Genomic DNA, 18,188 nt, shown 5'->3' with positions numbered 1-18,188 from the left:
TGTTGGCGTGCGCCTGTAATCCCAGCTACTCCAGAGGCTGAGACATGAGAATCACTTGAAACCTGGGAGGCAGAGGTTGCAGTGAGCTGAGATCATGCCATTGCACGCCAGCCTGGGCAACAGAGTAAGACTCTGTCTAAAAAAAAAAAAAAAAAAAAAAGCCCTGGTTTATTTTGATGAAAAATGGTCTTTAGAGATGTCAGAGTCAAAATAAAAATGTAGAGATGACTCTCCAAATTTAACGTTTTATTTGGGAAGAAAGCATTGCAATTCAGGTGTCAACCGCAAATAATGAGATTCAGAAAATCTGATTACCTATAGTGTGTATTTGAGTGCAGAGCTTGAGGATGGCCACCCAGGAAGGCACTGACTGCAGACAAATGGGGTCAGCGTTTCCAAGTGGAGAAGCTCAGGTTTCACTTACCAGGCAGAGACAGAAACTCCAGCAGGATCACCACAGTTCTCATATGAGACCAGGGGCACACGCCGCAGCGGTTCCATTGGTTAGGGATCTCTGTATTTGAAGGAAGATTGCGTTATAACTCCATGAGGAGGGGTAGTGATCTGAGGGGGTCTTATCTCCGGTGCCATTTGGTCTTTATTGTTTACAGGGAAAAAGGCAGAAGTTGCAGCTGCGTGTGGCATGACCTATGCCGTATAGCCACATTTCCTTCAAGGCTCAGGATAATTCACAATCTCAAAGGCTTTGTGTTTGATTCATTCAATTTCACAGGGGCATACACACAAACTGCGTGTCTTTGAAGAACAAAGAGAAGATTCGGGGTTCGATAAGAATGAGGAAGGTCTTGAGAGAAAGTTCCCTGCTGTTGGTAAAGCTCTGGGGAGCTGGCAGGGTCCGTGGGCGTGGGCGGCAGCGGGGGCGGGGAAGTTTGTCCTCTGAGGCTGTCGGGTGTCTCAGCAGCCATGGATGGAACTGGATTCAGGTTACAGCAGCAGTTTTCACTGCCAGGCTTGAAGAGAATTACATTTTGGAGCAACATTGTGTGTCCTGAGTGCTTTCTCCCCGGGCTCTTTGACTGTTTTAGTTGGGTGTGGCGAGAATGACCCAATTTCTCTGATCAACTTTCATCGAGATCACAATCTATTTTAGCAACTGGTTTGTCAAGCTTCTAGGTCTTTTCCATACACAGACCTAAGAAAGACAGAACATTTAAGAGAAAATCAGGACTTTATACTGGGATTTTCTATTCAAATGATAATTAGGGAGTTTTAACATCTTTTTTTTTTTTTTTTTTTTTTTTTGAGATGGAGTTTCACTCTTGTTGCCCAGGCTGGAGTGCAATGGTGCGATCTCAGCTCACCACAACCTCCGCCTCCCAGGTTCAAGCGATTCTCTTGCCTCAGCCTCCTGAGTAGCTGTGATTACAGACATGCACCACCATGCCCGGCTAAATTTTTTGTATTTTTAATAGAGACGGGGTTTCTCCATGTTGGCTTGGCTGGTCTCAAACTCTTGACCTTAGGTGATCCTCCCGCCTCAGCCTCCCAAAGTGCTGGGATTACAGGTGTGAGCCACTGCACCCAGCCTAACTTCTTGTTTATGTCTGTATTTGCTCCTGTGTTTTCTTACGCTGACAATCTTGACTCCTGACAAGGGTCCCATAATTTGCTTTCTCCTACAATCCATGAGTGACTGCTTTGTGGGGCAGCACCCAGGTCGCCACCAGGACTGCTGGGTGCTTTGAGGGTCTGTCCACAGCTCTTTTTCATCTTTTGGGCATGTCCTCTCAGGGCAGCAGCCGGTGCTCTGTGTAAAAGTCACTCAAGGCATCTTCTTTGTGTGGTTGTGCCACCCACTGTTTATACAGTTAGGTTCATTGACTTCATTTCTTTCCAAGTTTTAAGGAGTGCTTTTTGTTCCTTTTCTTTCTTTTTTTTTTCCTGGTTTTTTTTTTTTTTTTTCTGTTTTTGAGACAGGGTCTTGCTCTGTCACCTAGGCTGGAGTGCAGTGGCACAATCTTGGCTCACTGCAACCTCGAACTCCTGAGCTCAAGTGATCCTCCCCCCTCAGCCTCCCGAGTAGCTGGGACCACAGGTGCGTGCTACCACACATGGCTAATTTTTTGAACTTTAAAATTATAGAGACGGGGTCTTGCTGTGTTACCCAGGCTGGTCTTGATCTCCTGGGCTCAAGCGAACCTCCTGCCTTAGCCTCTCAAACTGCTGGGATTACGAGCTGGTCTTGAACTCCTGAGCTCAAGTGATCTTCCCACCTCAGTCTCCCAATGTGTGGGGATTATAGGCGTGAGCCACCACGCCCAGCCTGAACCATAAATGCATTTTGTGAAGCAAAACAAAACAAAACGAAACAACAAAACAAAACAAAAACAAGCCCCAAAAGATCACAAGTGGGATTCCGTGCACATGGCATTCTGGAAAAAGCAAAGCACTAGGGACTGCTGGGGCGGCGGGCAGCTGGCTCCAGCATTCCAGCATGACAGGACAGTTCTGGGGCCGGGGGGAGCAGGCCGCAGCATTCCAGGATGACGGGACAGTTCTGGGGCCCGGTGGGGAGCCGGCCGCAGCATTCTAGCATGATGGGACAGTTCTGGGGCCGGGGGGAGCAGGCCGCAGCATTCTAGCATGATGGGACAGTTCTGGGGCCGGGGGCAGCTGGCCCCAGCATTCCAGCATGACAGGACAGTTCTGGGGCCGGGGGGAGCAGGCTGCAGCATTCCAGCATGACGGGACAGTTCTGGGGCCCGGGGGGGAGCCAGCCGCAGCATTCCAGCATGACGGGACAGTTCTGGGGCCCGGGGGGGGAGCCAGCCGCAGCATTCCAGGATGACGGAACAGTTCTGGGGTCAGGGGGCCGTGGGGGTTCTGGGATGACAGGAAAATTCTGGGGTTGGGCCGGGGCCATGGGGGTTCCAGGATGACAAGACAGTTCTGTAAGGAATATGGTGGTGGAGGACATTCTGAATATTTGTCAAACCCATAGAGATGCACATCACAGACTAAACTTTACTATACATTAATGTTGGAAATCTACCTGGAGGTAGGGACGGGGGAAGACCCAAGACAGAATGCAGGCTGTGACCAGCAAAGACGGTGCATGGGAGTGAGTCCCGCAGCCACACTGAAGGACGTGAGGAAGAAAGGAGCTGGTCTAAGTGACTTGAAGTCTTCACAGGATGCTTTTGGGGAGGAAATATGATCTTCCTCAACCTCCATGACTTCTGAGTTGGGACAGAGTCCTGTGACAAAAGACAGGTTAACGAGAGAAAAGCAAACGGTTGATAAACACACACAGTGCGCACCAATGGGAGGAATCTCAGTGTGTTAGCTGTTTGCATCGCTAGAAAGGCATACTTGAGGCTGGGTAATTTACAAATAAGAGGTTTATTTTGGCTCATGGTTCTGCAGGCTGCACAGAATGCATGGTGCTGGCATCTGCTTCTAGGAAGGCCTCAGGGAGCTTCCAATCGTGGCAGAAGGTGAAGGAGGAGCAGGCGCATCACCTGGCGAGAGAGAGACGCCAGGCCGCCTGAAACCACCAGCTCGCGTGAACTCAGAACAGGTTCTCGCTTGGTACCCGAGGAGAGAAGCAAGCCATTCACGAGGAATCCGCCCCCATGACCCACACATCTCCCACCAGGCGCCACCTCCAACACTGGAGATTATGTATTTCAACATGAGATTTGGAGGGACAAACATCCAAACCACCTCACTCGGTGAAAATAACAAAGCAGTGGCTCACAACTCTGGCTTACAGCATCTTCAGGAAAGAACAATACATTTGCAGACAGAGGGCAAAAAAAAGCAATTTTGGGCTTCCAAAGGCGGGAAATTGTGGGAAGCTAAAATATATGGGAGGAAACGAATGGGGTAAGGTTTGCTTGCAGATTTCCCTGGTATCTTCTCTGGGCTGGTGAGCATCCAGAGTTGTCTCCAGTAAAGGAGAATTTATATCCTGTCTTGGTGTAGAAGAGCTTTTCTTCCATTTGCTGCTAAATTGCTTTTAGCTCAAAATAAGTTTTATGTCAAAGAGGCATATTTTACGGTGACACATTCTGGTTTCCTTTAATACTGTGAGGTTAAAGGCGCAAGAGCTGTTCAGAAACACCACACTCTAGTTGGTAAATTTGTTTCCCACAGGGGTGTGGATTAGCAAACTATGTTTGCCAGTGTGGAACCAGTGGATATTCTGCAGATGATGATTTGCAGGTCCTCCCTGTGGAAGACAGAAGTTATTAGTAAGGAAAGGTACAGGTGAGAATGAGTTCTGTGGCACTGGATGGGCAGGCCCTGGGGGGGGGCCTCAGGATGAACCCAGGTGTCTTTAAATAGATACAGCCGCATAGTTACAGAAATAAGCAGACCTGCACGTGCATGCACACGTGAGTCACGGACCCTCCTCTCCTCTCCTGGCTCCAGCTGCTGACAGAGCTGAAGCTGCAGCTTCAGCGACAGCAAGCACAGGCCGTGGCCACATCCTGGTCTCTCAACACTGTTCTCCAGTAAAGGAATCTGGGCTCCTTGGAGAATGGTTGATCCAAGACTGGGAGGGAAAATGCAAAATGAGCCTGGAGCATCCTGTGGCTCCAGGAAATTAGGATGTACTTGAAAAGCAAACTGACAGGTGTGATAAAAGGACCCAGATGCCACCCCAAAAAACATTCCCAATGGCCAAAGCTGGAAGAGTTTGAGTAGGAAAGTAAAGAATAATAGCTTTGGTGTATGAGCAAAAGAATAAATGTCTCTTGTTGGGAGCAGGCCCCCCAAAATCTGGCCATAAACTGGCCCCAAAACTGGCAATAAACAAAATCTCTGCAGCACTGTAACATGTTCATAATGGTCCTAATGCCCAAGCTGGAAGGTTGTGGGTTTACGGGAATGAGGGCAAGGAACACCTGGTCTGCCCAGGGTGGAAAACCGCTTAAAGGCATTCTTAAGCCATAAACAATAGCATGAGCGATCTGTGCCTTAGGGACATGCTCCTGCTGCGGTTAACTAGCCCAACCTATTCCTTTAATTTGGCCCATGCCTTCTTTTCCCATAAGGGACACTTTTAGTTAATTTAGTATCTATAGAAACAATGCTAATGACTGGTTTGCTGTTAGTAAATATGTGGGTAAATCTCTGTTCAGGGCTCTCAGCTCTGAAGGCTGTGAGACCCCTGATTTCCCACTTCACACCTCTGTATTTGTGTGTGTGTCTTTAATTCCTCTAGCGCCGCTCGGTTAGGGTCTCCCCGACCAAGCTGGTCTCGGCAGTCCCTGAATCCCTTCGGATGGAAAAAACTGAATAAGTAGAGGAGAAGAAACAAATCTTTCTTACAGAAATTCCCATCATTCAATGCAGAAAAGAGGAGGGAAGTGGAAAATTAGCATTTCCACCGTCATAACGATTGCTGCAGGCTGTGTCCACTGGCAGACCTGAACAGGAATGTTTAAGGAGAAACAAGTATTTGCATCGCCTTGAAACCTCCCGGCTGCCATGAGCTGAGTCTGCTGATGGAGGCTGGTATCCCCTGTGGCAGGATCTGCTTGCACCATGTGCCTCCTGACAGGCCGCTGTACATGCCCAGCCCCCTTGGTGCTGGCCTTCAGAAAACAGACCAGCGCAGATGGAAGGCAGGTCTACCAGGTACCTGACCAGTACTCCTCAAAACCTCAAGGTCATGACAGACTGTGAAAGAAAAATGAACTGTCATAGACAAAGACACCAAGGAGACATGAGGACCAATGCAGCGTGGGACCCTGGACCAGCTGCTAGAATAGAGATAGGGCATTTGTCAAAAATTGGTAACATTCAAATGAGCTTTGTACTTTAGCTAATGGCAGTGCACCAAAATTCATCTTTTGTTTTTGATGGGTGCACCACGGTTCTGTAAGGAGTTAACATGGGACTGGATGAAGGTATCAGGCTTCTGCCACTCTTATGTCTGCAGCCAATGGCGTTTTCACTGGATCACGTTGCATGTACAAGTTCACTGAGGGAGGTTGACATCTTTGTGGTGTTGCACCTTCTTACCCAAGGGCACTTAAATTTGTCCAAGTCTAGCTTAAGTTACTTATTTATTTATTTATTTATTTTTGAGAAGGAGTCTCATTCTGTTGCCCAGGCTGGAGTGCAGTGACACTATCTGAGCTCACTGCAACCTCCGCCTCCCAGGTTCAAGCGATTCTCCTGCCTCAGCCTCCCGAGTAGCTGGGATTACAGGCACCTGCCACCATGCCCAGCTGATTTTTTGTATTTTTAGTAGAGACAGGGTTTCACTATGTTGGCCAGATTGGTCTTGAACTCCTGACCTCGTTATCTGCTCGCCTCAGCCTCCCAAAGTGCTGGGATTACAGGCGTGAGCCACCGCACCCGGCTCTCAAGCCATCTTCCTGCTTCAGTCTCCCAAAGTGCTGGGATTACAGGCATGAGCCCTGCCTTATTTTATTTTTTAATTGACATATAATAATTGCACATGTTTATGGAGTACGTAGTGATGTTTGGGTCCATATAACGTGTAGTGATCAGATCAAGGTAATTAACACTTCTGTCAAATCAAACATCATTTCTTGGTATTGGGGTCATTCCGCATCCTCCCTCTAGCTATTTGAAACTGTAGTCCCCCTCCAGTGCTGTAGAACACTGGAACTTGTTTCTTCTGTAATTTTGTATCCTTTAGCAAATCTCTCCCTATCCATGATTGTTTTCTTTTCCCAAGAATCAGCAAATCGTCCCATATCGGAGGAGACTACTGTTGTGGTGATCAGAATTTCTAGCACTGGACCTGGGGGGGAGGATAGGTTGCCAGGGGTCTTCCTCCCTCGAGCCTTCCATTCTCCCTGGGGTTGCATCAGAGCTGAGCTCTGTTGAGGCTACTCAGAATGTGGGCTTTGGCACCAGGCGGACCTGAGCTTGAAGCTCCTGTCTGTCACTCGTCACTGGGGTCCTTGATTTTCACTTCTTCACCGTGCTCGTGCACACTTACCTCAGCAGCATTTCCTGTTGGTCCATTAATGACAGGAGAGGCAACTGATCATGCCGATGGGTGTACGGTTAGGGTTAACCAAGGAGAGGCAACGATCGTGCTGATGAGTGTATGGTTAGGGTTAACCAAGGAGAGGCAACGATCGTGCTGATGAGTGTACGGTTAGGGTTAATGAATGAGAGGGCGACTGATCATGCTGATCAGTGTACAATTAGAGTTAACAAATGACGCGTCAGAAAAATGCAAAACAGGAAGTGTTAAAGTAAAATATATGCTAATAAGCAGAAAAAAGAAGCAAAACTCCCATGATGTGATAATTTTGTAAATGAGCCCCTTCTATGGGAATTTAGATTACTTTTTTCTGTTTAAAATAATGCCTTTGGGGCCAGGCAGAGTGGCTCACGCCTATAATCCCCGCACTTTGGGAGGCCGACGTGGGAGGATTGCTTGATTCCAGGAGTTTGAGATTAGCCTGGGCAACATAGGGAGACCCCATCTCTACAAAAAATACAAAAATTAGCTGAGTGTGATGGTGCATGCTTGTGATCTCAGCTACTTGGGAAATTGAGGTGGGAGGATTGCTTGAACCCGGGGGGTCAAGGCTGCAGTGAGCTGTGATTGTACAACTGAACTCCAGCCTGGGCAACAGAGCAACACCTTGTCTCAAAAATAATAAAATGGACTGGGCATCGTGGCTCACACTTGTAATCCCAGCACTTTGGGAGGTCGAGGTGGGCAGATTACAAGGTCAGGAGTTCGAGACCAGCCTAGCCAATATATAGTGAAATCCTGTCTCTACTAAAAATACAAAAATTAGCCAGGCATGGTGGTGGGCACCTGTAGTCCCACCTACTTGGGAGGCTGAGGCAGGAGAATTGCTTGAATCTGGCAGGTGGAGGTTGCAGTGAGCCAAGATGGTGCCACTGCACTCCAGTCTGGACAACAGAGTGAGACTCCATCTCAAAAAATAATAATAAAATTTAAAAAAAATGCCTTTGGGAGCATCTTTTATACCTATGTGTTGGTTCATCTTGGATAGTTTCCTTTTGAGAGACTCCTTGGAGAATGGCTGGGTCAGAGGGTGTCAGCCTTTCGGCTTCTGTGTCTGAGTTGCTTTCCAGGAGCTGCTCATGAGAAGGCCTTAGTACTGTCCTGAGTGTTAGGTGCCGTGACTTAAGCCTCTTAAAACGGGCAAGGTTTACCAATTTCCTTGAAGTACTTAAACCATGGTAGTCTTGTTTTTAGAAGGTTGTGAAACGGAACCCTCTCACAAAAAAGAACCAAAACTTTTAGCTTCTTCGAAAGTGGGTTTAAAAAAAATAGTTCTAAGTCATTTGCAGCAAAAGAAATTCGGTAACTGCAATAATGCTCATGTGCCCATTACAGACTCACTGGAATGCTGTCTCCTGAGATCCCTGGGATCCAAGGTGTGCTTAATTAGAGCCTGTTTTTATTTAAGAATGAAATCCTGCTAACCAGAGCCTATTCCTAATAATGAAAAACACAGAATGGGAACTGAAATCCACATGAAGCCACTTCTCCATCTGAACTCATGACTAACCTCAAAGGGGGATTTAAAAATGGCTCTGTGAGGCCTGGCGCGTTTTCTCGCGCCTGTAATCCCAGCACTTTGGGAGGCCGAGGCGGGTGGATCACGAGGTCAGATCGAGACCAGCCTGGCCAACATGGTGAAACCCCGTCTCAACTAAAAATACAAATATTAGCTGGGCGTGGTGGCAGTCACCTGTAATACCAGCTACTCAGCAGGGTGAGGCAGGAGAATCACTTGAACCTGGGAGGTGGAGGTTGCAGTGAGCTGAGATCGTACCACTGCATTCCAGCCTGAGTGACAGAGTGAGACTGTCTCAAAAAAAATAAAAATAAAAAAAAAAGAAAAAAAGGCTCTATGTTACTGTTGCCATGCAGCAGAACTGAGCATCACGGCACAGACATGTCAGAACCGTGTTCACGTCATGCCTGAGGAGATGATGATGAGAGGAAGGGTGTGACGAAAGACCTGCAGACACATGTCCATCTGTGGTCTCCAGGTGGTATCTGTTGGGAAGGCTACCTGGAGGCATCAGTCATCAGTTAATCTGGCCATTGTCTGTTTCTGTTTCATAAGAAGAAAACTTTAGGATCCAGACCAGAGCATTAAGAAAGATCACGATGACCATGGCACTGACTTTGAAAAAGATCCTCAATGAGGAACTATTAGTTTATCTAAGTAGAGCTAGGTAAAAATGCCTCGTTCATTTTCCATTTTTTCTTTTAATTTTTATTTTATTTCGAGAAAGTCTTGCTCTGTTGCCCAGGCTAGAGTGTAGAGGCATGATCTTGACTCACCGCAACCTCCGCCTTCCAGGTTCAAGTGATTCTTCTGCCTCAGCCTCCCAAGTAGCTGGGATTACAGGCATGTGCCACCAAGCTGGGCTAATTTTGTATTTTTAGTAGAGATGAGGTTTCGCCATGTTGGACAGGCTGGTCTTGAACTCCTGGCCTCAAGTGGTCTGCCTGCCTCTGCCTCCCAAAGTGCTGAGATTACAGGCGTGAGCCACTGCACCTGGCCTCTTTTAACTTTTAAAATCAACTTCATTGAGGTTAGTTTACATAAAATAAACCCATTTTAGGTGCTCAGTTTGAAGAATTTTTACAAGTATGTATACCCATGAAACCACCACCCCAATCAAGATAGGAAACATTTTCTTCAATCCAGAGGGCTCCCACATGGCCTCTGTGGTTCACCCGACCCCTAAACCCACACGGCCACGGGTCTGCTTTGTTGCAAGAGATGAGTTTTGTATCACAGCATTTCACTTTGTTGGAAGCACAGAGTGTGTACTTCGTTGTGTCTAGGTTCTTTCTCTTTGGGTGATGTTTTTGAGGCTTGCGCATGTTGCTGTACGCAGCATGCCTTCACCCTTTTTAGTGCGAAGGCACATCCTGTTGTTTGGCTCTACCATAATCGTTTGCTCATTCACCTGTTGAAGGACATTTGGGTTGTTGTTTCCGTTGTTTTGGTAGTTACAGATAAGGCTGCCGTGAATGTTTGTGTACAGGTCTTTTGTGGACCCGTGCTTTCCCTTCAGTAAATACCTGGGAGTGGAATGGCTGGGGCGTGTGGTAGGTGCGTGTTTAGCTTCCGGAGAAACTGCTACCTGTTTCTCCAAAGTGGCTGCACCATTGCATGTTCCCCACAACAGCATCTCCACATCTCTGCCAAAACTTGGTATTGTCAGTCTTTTTCTTTTCTAATTTTTTCTTTTTCTTTTTTGTCTTTTGCAACAGAGTCTTGCTATGTTGCCCAGGTTGCTCTCAAGTCCTGGCCTCAAGTGATCCTGCCACCTCAGCCTCTCAAATAGCTGGGATTACAGGTGTGCACCACCACTCCCAATTTGTCTTTTTAATTAAAAAAATTATAATAGCTTTGTAATAGTGTCTCATTGTGATTGTCATTTGCATTTTACTGACAACTAATGGCATGGAGGGTCCTTTCATGTGTCTGATATCCATTTGTATCTTTTTCAATGAAGTGTCTATTTATAGAATGTTTGGCATATTTTTAAGAATGGTTTATTTTCTTATTGTTGAATTCTGAGTGTTCTTTACATATTTTGGACACAGATCCTTTGTCAGCGCTATGTATTGTAAATATTTTCTCCCATTCTATGCCTTGCCTTTTTTTTTTTTTTTTTTTTGGGACAGAGTCTTGCTCTGTCAGGCTGGAATGCAGCGGCACGATCCTGGCTCACTGCAAGCTCTGCCTCCCGGGTTCATGCCATTCTCCTGCCTCAGCCTCCTGAGTAGCTGGGACCACAGGCACCTGCCACCACGCCCAGCTAATTTTTTTTTGTTGTATTTTTAGTGGGGACACGGTTTCACCGTGTTAGCCAGGATGGTCTCAATCTGCTGACCTTGTGATCTGCCTGTCTCAGCCCCCCAAAGTGCTGGAATTACAGGCTACAGGCGTGAGCCACCGCGCCCAGCCACCTTTTTGTTTTCTTAATGGTATCTATCAAAGAGCAAGCTTTCAGTTTTTTTTAATGTATTTTATTTTGAGACAGGGTCTTGCTCTGTCACCCAGGCTGGAGGGCAGTGGCACAATCAGGGCTCACTGTGGCCTTGACCTCCCAGGCTCAAGTGATCCTCCTGCCTCAGCCTCCTGAGTAGCCGGGACTACAGGAATGTGCCACCACGCCCAGCAAATTTTCTGAGTTTTTTTGCAGAGACAAGATCCACTGTGTTGCCCAGGCTGGTCTCAAACTCCTGGGCTCAAACGAATCCACCCGCCTTGGCCTCCCAAAGTGCTGGGACTCCAGGCATGAGCCACCACGTCCAGCCCAACACCCCCTTATCCTATCTCAAGCATTTCTTTCTACTGACCTCAAGTCTTTAATTCTTTCAGTCAGTTGCCAATCAGAAAATCTTTGACTCCATCCATGACCTGTAAGCCCCTTCCAACCTTCACTTCAACATGCTCTGCCTTTCCAGGCCAAACCAACGTATACTAACCTGCATCCATTTACGCCTTTGCCCACAACTTCTGCCTCCCTAAAATGTGTAAAACCAAACTGGAACCCAGCCACCTCACGTGCATTCTCAGGACCTCCTGAAACTGTTCCCTGGGCCATGGTCACTTGTATTGGCTCAGAATAAAACTCTTTCTTCTTTCTTTTCTTTTCTTTCTTTCTCTTTTCTTTTTTCTTTCTTTCTTTTTCTTTCTGTTTCTTTCTTTCTTTTCTTTTCTTTTTTTTTTTTTGAGATGGGATCTTGCTCTGTCCCCCAGGCTGGAGTGCAGTGGCACAATCATAGGCTCATGCAGCCTCAAACTCCTGGGCTCAAGGGTAAACCTCTTTCAATATTTTACAAGTTTGGCTTTTTCATCAAAATTGCCTTGGCATCTTTATTTTTTTTGTTTATTTGGTTTTTGCTTTTTTGAGACAGGATCTCACTCTCATGACCCAGGCTGGAGTGCAGTGGTGCCATCACTGCTCACTGCAGCCTCAACTTCCCAGGGCGGGTGATTCTCCCACCTCGGCCTCCCAAGTAGCTGGGACTACGGGTGCATGCCACCACACTCAGATAATATTTGTATTTTTAGCAAAGATGGGGTTTCACCATGTTGCCCAGGCTGGTCTTGAATTCCTGAGCTCAAGTGATCCACCTGCCTCGGCCTCCTAAAGTACTGGTATTACAGGTGTGAGCCGCTGTACCCGGCCTGGCATCGTTGTTGAAAATAACTTGACCTGATGTAAGTGGATGAAGTTTTATTCTCTCTGTGTAACTCAGTTGATCTCTATGTCTCCCCTTTTGCTAATATCACAATGTCTCGATTTATAGTAAGTCTTTGGTATTAGGTAGAGTAAGTCTTCCAACTTTGTTCTTTTAAAATTTGTTTTGACTATTTGCACTTCCATATACATTTTAGAATCAGCTTGTCATTTTTCTATAAAGAAAGCCAGAATTTTGCTGGGCTCTGGATTGAATCTATATATCAATTTGGAGAAGACTGACATCTTAATATCGGGTTTGACAACAATGTGGTATACATCTCTATTTATTTTAGTCTTCAACTTTTTTTTCAACCATGTTTTGTAGTTTTCAGTTGTGTTAGATCATTTTGGCTGCTATAACAAAATACTGTACATTGGGTGACTCACAAACACTGGAAATTTATTTCCCACAGTTCTGGAGGCTGGGAAGCCCAAGATTGAGGCGCTGGCAGACTCATTGTTTGGTGAGGGCTGCTTCCTGGATCTTTGATGGTGCCTTCTTGCTGTGTCCTCGCATGGCGGAAGGGACTGGCTAGTTCTCTGGGCTCTTAAAAGGGCACGAATCCCATTCACAGATTCCACCTGCACGACCTCGTCACGTCCCAAAGGCCCTACCTCCTGATACCGTCACCTTGGGGGTGAGGATTTCAACACACAAGTTTTGGGGGTTCACACTAGTCTACAGCATCATATAACCATCTGAATCCACAAATGTCTCTCTAAACACGCTCTAGTGCATCTGACAAATTTTTGGTCAATTATTTTCATACTCATCAAATTCAAAACATTTTCTAATGTTCTTTGTGATTTTTCTTTGACTAGTGGATTACTGATTTACAAGTGTGTTATTTATTTAGAATTTTCTCTTTATATTAGATTTATTCAAAAATATATTGCTTAATTTGTTTTTTTTTTTTTTTTTGAGACGGAGTCTCGCTCTGTCACCCAGGCTGCAGTGCAGTGGCACGATCTTGGCTCATTGCAACCTTCGCCTCCTGGGTTCAAGTGATTCTCCTGCCTCAGCCTCCTGAGTAGCTGGGACTACAGGCGCCCACTACCATGCCTGGCTAATTTTTTGTATTTTTATTACAGATAGGGTTTCACCATCTTGGCCAGGGTGGTCTTGAACTCCTGACTTTGTGATCCACCTGCCTTGGCCTCCCAAAGTGCTAGGATTACAGGCATGAACCACTGCGCCCAGCCTATGCTGAATTTCTAACCGTTTAGTTATTTACAGTTATCTTTCTGTTAGATATCTAACCTCATTGTGGTCAGAGGATGCATTCTGTATAATTTTAATCCTTTAAATATATTAACCCTTGTTTCATGAGCCACCCGTGCTCATCCTGGTGTGTGTGGCTGTTGTTGGGTGTAATGCTACGTGACTGTCATTGTTGGGTGTAATTCTATGTGACTGTCGTTGGGTGTAATTCTATGTGACTTGTTGGGTGTATGCTATGTGACTGTCGTTGCTGGGTGTAATGCTATGTGACTGTCATCGTTGGGTGTAATTCTATGTGACTGTCGTTGGGTGTAATGCTATGTGACTGTTGTTGGGTGTAATGCTACACGACTGTCATTGTTGAGTGTACTGATACACGACTCTCAACTGGCTCCAATTAGCAAAGAGTGTTTTTCAAGTCTTTTCTATCCCTCTTGATTTTCTGCTATCTCCTCTCAGTTACTGAAAGAAGAGGGTCAGCACTCCTGCTGTACCCATGGGTAGGCCTGTTTCCTGTTGCTCTTGTCTGCCCATCAGCTTTTGCTTTACATATTTTGAGGTCTGTGAATAGAGGCCTGCCCAGTTAGGGTTAAGTCTTGGGATGAACGTCGGTGTTTTACCGTTACGAAAGGTACCTCTTATCTCTGGTGAGATTCCTTGTCCTGAAGTCTACTTTGATCTGAATGTAGCCACTCTATCTTTCTCATTCGTCTCCATGGTATGTCTTTCTTCATCTTCTTTCTTCTTTAGACAAGGTCTCAGCCGGGTGCCGTGGCTCACACCTGTAATCCCAGCATTTTGGGAGGCTGAGGTGGGTGGATCACTTCAGGTCAGAAGTTCGAGACCAGCCTACCCAAATCCCATCTCTGCTAAAAATACAAAAATTAGCCAGGTGTGGTGGGTGGTGGGCACTTGTAATCCCAGCTACTTGGGAGGCTGAGGCAGGAGAATTGCTTGAACTCGGGAGGCGGGGGCTGCAGTGAGCCAAGATCGCACTACTGCACTCCAGCCTGGGCAACAGAGCAAGATTCCATCTCAAGAAAAAAAAAAGGCTCTATCTTGCCCAGGCTGGAGTGCAGTGGCATGATCTTGGCTCACAGCAATCTCTGCCTCCAGGCTCAAGCCATCCTCCTACCTCCGCCTCCCCTCAGCCTCCCAGGTAGCTGGGACTATAGGTATGCACCACCATGCCCGGCTAATTCTTGTATTTTTTTGTAGAGATGGGGTCTTGCCATGTTATCCAGGCTGGTCTCATACTCACGAGCTCAAGCAATCTGCCTGCCTCGGCCTCCCAAAGTGCTGGGACTGCAGGCGTGAGCCACCGCGCCCAGCCTTCTCTTCTTTTTGTTAAGAAGCATGCTAGCATGATTCATTTGGTTCATTGTATTTGTTCAAGGACTCGATTGCAAGCATGAAATCAAGCATGGGATTTGATTCTGTGAGCCCAAATTCACATTCTGAAGAAGGTAAAAGCAAACGGTGATGCATGTATATGGATGAACACTAAAGGCTCAGGGTTCATCTCACTGTGGTTTTAAATTTCTACAGCTTAGGAGTCACAGGTCTTTGAGGTCCTTCTGGATGTCCCACGGGGTATCTGCACTTTTCTTGAGCAGAACAACCTCATTATCCCTTAGCTGTGGTTGATAACACCGGTTAATCCCTGAGCAGTGAGGGTACATGGGAGGCTCCAGAGGGCTTCATTCTTGGTGCCCTGCATCCCCTTCACTATTGTTGATACTGGGTGAGCCCTGGACAGATTTTTCAACATGGATTCAATAAGATCAGCTACACTTCACCCAGGAGCCCAGTCGGTATATCCTTTTAGCTTGATGACCACAGGCACTTTCAACCACTATCTTATACAGTTCCTTCCAAGTTTCCTGATCATCACTAGTTCCCATTTCTGGATTCGATTCCTGGAGAGAAACACCTGCCACGTTCACACTACTCCACACAGCCACACTTGAGTCACTGTGTTCTCCCCAAATCCATCCGTGGCAGAATCCAGATCACACCCACTTCCAATCACACAGTGCTTGGGTAATCCAACATATGTAAGAATGTGCACTGCATTGGAACCTCAATTGTGATGCAACCAGGCTCTCTCTGTACCAGGTTGAGATGACTGTCTCACTCTTTTGTTTTTAGACGGAGTCTCGCTCTGTTGCCCAGGCTGGAGTGCAGTGGCGTGATCTCGGCTCACTGCAACCTCTGCCTCCCGGGTTCAAGCAATTCTTCTGCCTCAGCCTCCTGAGCAGCTGGGATTACAGGAATGCGCCACAACACCTGGCTAATTTTTTTTGTATTTTTAGTAGAGATGGGGTTTCACCATATTGGTCAGGCTGGTCTCGAACTCCTGACCTTGTGATCCTCCCACTTCGGCCTCCCAAAGTGCTGGGATTACAGGTGCGAGCCCAGTGGTCACAGAGTCATCTTTATCTGCCACAATTTTAGGTGTCTGAAGAAATAAGCTGCCATCTGCAGATCCACCATGCCACCTTTACACTGATCTTCCATAGCACGCACAAGAGCAAGCTCATCAGAGACCTTCCCAGAGGCAGACAGCACGCGCCTCACCAGCTTCTCCAACACGCCCACAGTGATCTGCTTGTTTGGGACCTGTTGCCCCTTCTGCAGCTGGTGCAAGGAGTCTTTCCTTAAGAAATGCCCTTGTGCCCAGGAGAGAGAAGGCTCTGGAAACTGCTGTAACAGTTGTACAGAGAAGACAATGCCAGCTGCGTGCGTCTCGTGGTCTTTCTTCATCCTTTAACTCATCTGTGTCTTTATTAAAATGGCTCTCTGGGCTGGGCATGGTGACGCACGCCTGTCGTCCCAGCAGTTCTGGAGGCTGAGGCGGAGGATCCACTTGAGCCCAGGAATTTGAGACCAGGCTGGGCAACACGGTGAGATGCCATCTCTACAAAATATAAACAATTGGCCAGTTGTGGTGGCGCACACTTGCTACTCAGGAGGCTGAGGTGGGAGGATTGCTGGAGCCCGGCAGATTGAAGCTGCAGTGAGCCGTGATTGTGCCACTGCACTCCAGCCTGGGTGACACAGTGAGATCCTCTCTCTTGAAATAACAGTGCCTTTGTAGTAGACAGCATATACTTTGGTCTTAATTTTCTATACAGCTTGAAAATCTTTGGCATTTAATTGGAGTGTTGTTTATGTCATTGTTACCAATAAATTAATGAGATGGTCAGGTTCAAGTCCACCCTCTTTCCATTTCCATTTGTCCTATCTGTTCTTTATTTCCTTTTAAAAGTGAATTTCCAGGCCAGGCGCGGTGGCTCACGCCTGTAATCCCAGCAATTTGGGAGGCAGAGGCAGGCAGATCACGAGGTCAAGAGGTTGAGACAAGCCTGGCCAACATGTTGAAATGCTGTCTCTACTAAAAATATAAAAATTAGCTGGGCATTGTGGCGGGTACCTGTAGCCCAGCTACTCGGGATGCTGAGGCAGGAGAATTGCTTGAACCCAGGAGACAGAGGCTGCAGTGAGCCAAGATCACGTGACTGCACTCCAGCCTGGTGGCAGAGCAAGACTCCATCTGAAAAAAAAAAAAAAATGAATTTCCTGTCTGCATTTTGTAAAACAAAAATAAAATTCAAAGCCCCTCACACCATCTGAATGGGCCCCTGTATCAGGGAGGGCATTTCCAAGGCTAACCTGAAGGGCTGGCTCTGGCCATGATGGGGGCAGGGGTCAGACATGCCTCATGATGCCGCCTTTTGGAATTATTGATAGAACAGACTCTTTAAGCCTTATGAGAATCTGTTCCCTCTGAAGCCTGCCACCTGGAGGCTGCATCTGCATGGTGAAAGTTTGGTCTCCACAGCCCCTTATTATAACCCAGACATTCCTTTCTGTTGATTCCAGGTCTTTAGATAATAACTCTTTCAACCAATTGCCAATCAGAAACATTTTAGATCTACCTATAACCTGGAAGCCTCCCACAGCCCCTGTTCCAGACCAAACTAACGTACATCTTACATGTATTTGATTGATGTCTCATGTCTCCCTAAAAATAAATTAGTCTGTGTCCTGACCACCCTGGGCACATGTTCTCAGGACCTGCTGAGGCTGCGTCATGAGCCATTGGTCACTCATACTTGGCTCAGAATAAATCTCTTCAAATATTTCACAGTTTGACTCTTTGTCAACACTTTGGATTGAGTGTTCTTTCAAATTATACTTTGTCTCCTCTGTTGGCTTGTTCTCTCTTTGCCGCTCTCTCTGGTATTGTTAGTGGCTGCCCCAGGGCTGCCACACGCATCTCTGGCTCATCACACTCACTAGACCATCTCCCCTTTCCCCCAGGGTTACCACACACATCTCTGGCTCATCACACTCACTAGAATCTCCTCTCTCCCCCAGGGCTGCCACACGCATCTCTGGGCTCATCACACTCACTAGACCATCTCCCCTTTCCCCCAGGGCTGTCACACGCATCTCTGGGCTCATCACACTCACTAGACCATCTCCCCTTTCCCCCAGGGCTGCCACATGCATCTCTGGGCTCATCACACTCACTAGACCATCTCCCGTTTCCCCCAGGGCTGCCACACGCATCTCTGGGCTCATCACACTCACTAGACCATCTCCCCTTTCCCCCAGGGCTGCCACATGCATCTCCAGCTCATCACACTCACCAGACCATCTTTCCCCATTCTTTGTGTCGTGTCATACGTTTTACTTCTACATATGGTATTAATGCCAACATATATTATTTTTGCTT

General features: G+C 46.9%; 1 pseudogene; it reads right to left on the bottom strand.

Moving 5' to 3' along the window:
* Positions 1-15,000: 15,000 nt before the first annotated feature.
* On the bottom strand, positions 15,001-16,259 carry LOC129526225 (L-lactate dehydrogenase B chain-like; annotated as a pseudogene).
* Positions 16,260-18,188: the final 1,929 nt, after the last annotated feature.

This window comes from Gorilla gorilla, chromosome 14 (assembly GCF_029281585.2).
Source record: "Gorilla gorilla gorilla isolate KB3781 chromosome 14, NHGRI_mGorGor1-v2.1_pri, whole genome shotgun sequence".
NCBI classification, from domain to species: domain Eukaryota; kingdom Metazoa; phylum Chordata; class Mammalia; order Primates; family Hominidae; genus Gorilla; species Gorilla gorilla.
The sequence above is the reverse complement of the archived record's forward strand: the minus strand, read 5'-3'. Positions and strand labels throughout refer to the sequence as shown.